Consider the following 1,977-nt stretch of genomic DNA (forward strand, 5'->3'; position numbering starts at 1 on the left):
AGAATGAAAGGAGGGAGATCAAAGAGGGGGTGTGCACACAACGCGTCTTGAGGTCAGTTCTTTCAAACCAGTCACGCGTATTTTGACCCCATAAGCGGTTCCAAACACGTTAAAAAATGGTTTCCAGGGGCACCTGGGTGGCTCAGTGGGTTAAGCTGCTGCCTTCAGCTCAGGTCATGATCCCAGAGTCCTGGGATTGAGCCCCGTATCGGGCTCTCTGCTCCGCAGGGAGCCTGCCTCCACCTCTCTCTCTGCCTGCCTCTCTGCCTACTTGTGATCTCTGTCAAATAATTAAAATCTTTAAAAAAAAATGGTTTCCAGGTTAAGTTGTCAAGTTCGAGTCTTACGCGCTGATCGTTTTTGGCAACAAAGTAGAGGCAATCGCATTATTCATCAATTTCGTGTTTGTGAATTTACCTACTCACTAAAATTGATGGGTAAACCCAAAACCACTACAGGGCTCTCCCTGGTTCTTCTTGGACAGGCACGGACTGGCAAAAAGCTTACCTTGCCTGATGCACATTACCCAGCTGCGGTAGAACAAGGTCCCACTCCTGTTTCAGCTCTCACACTGTGAAGTGTCCTTTTGCCAGTCTTTTTAATGCTACGGGGGTTTTTTTTGTTTTTTTTTTGATATTTTGTGCTTCTTGTCGCTTTTGCTGCTGGGTTCCCAAAAACATCATGACCCTGGCAGAAACCGAACCTTGTACTAACCCTCAGAGTAGTAGTTCAGGCTTCCTTACTGTTTGACAAAACTCTGTAGAACGGAACTCTTTGGAATAAGCAGCAGCAGCTATAACATAATGGGAATATTTTCAAACATCTCTTTTTAAAATGTAAAAAAAAAAACAAAAACCAGGTACTTTTTAAAAAAGATTTTATTTATTTATTTTCGGAAAGAGAGACAGCAAGAGGGAACACAAGCAGAGCAAGTGGGAGAGGGAGAAGCAGGCTTTCCGCTGAGCGGGGAGCCCGATGTGGGGCTCCATCCCAGGACCCAGGGATCATGACCTGAGCCAAAGGCAAATACTTAACGACTGAGCCACCCAGGTGCCCTGGTTTTTTGTTTTTGTTTTTTTTTTTAAGCATTTAAATCCCAGTATAGTCAACATACAGTGTTGTACTAATTTCAGGTGTATGACAGTGGTTCAGTAATTCTACACACTATCCAGTGCTCTTCATGGTAAATGCACTCGTTAATCCCTCCTCCTGTCTCACCCATCCCCCTCCCCCACGTCCCCTCTGGTGACCGTCAGTGTGTTCTCTATAGAGAAGAGTCTGATTCTTGGTTTGTGATATTTTCTCAATTAACTGTTGAAATTGTTACCTTTACCTTGAAATGCCAGTTTGTTTTTTAACAGCATCTGCTAGGAAGCCTAACTTTGACAGTCACTTCCAGAAAAAGGTCTCAGCAAAGGAGACACTTGTCTTTTTTGCAAAAGAAAATGTGCATTAGAACATACAAACTTCAGGATAATCATTACGGGGGCGCCTGGGGGGCTCCGTGGGTCACGCCTCTGCCTTGGGCTGAGGTCATAATCTCCGGGTCCTGGGATGGAGCCCCGCATGGGGCTCTCTGCTCAGCGGGAAACCTGCTCCCCACCCCTTTCTCTGCCTCTCTGCCTGCTTGTGATCTCTGTCAAATAAATAAATAAAAATTTTAAAAAAATAAAATAAGACTAAAGCCGAGTCTGCGGTGCCCCAGCCGCAGGAGGGCGGAAACCTCCGTGAGCCGCAGCACGAAAGGAGGCCGGGGGCGGGGTCGTGGCGCGGGGACACAGGTGCCAGCCGCTCGCTCGTCGGAGTCCGGGACGGAGGAGGCGACGGAGGGGACGACCGGCCCCGCGGCCCCCGCCACCCGCCCCGACCCGCCCGGCCGCAGCGCGGCGGACCGAGCGCACCGGAAGCGGCGGCTCCCGCTGGGGGCGCTGCGGCCGCGCGAGCCGAGGCCGCCTTCCAGGAAGCCCAAAAAAAAAA

This window comes from Enhydra lutris, unplaced genomic scaffold (assembly GCF_002288905.1).
Source record: "Enhydra lutris kenyoni isolate GAN:26980312 unplaced genomic scaffold, ASM228890v2 scaffoldscaffold13, whole genome shotgun sequence".
Taxonomy (NCBI): domain Eukaryota; kingdom Metazoa; phylum Chordata; class Mammalia; order Carnivora; family Mustelidae; genus Enhydra; species Enhydra lutris.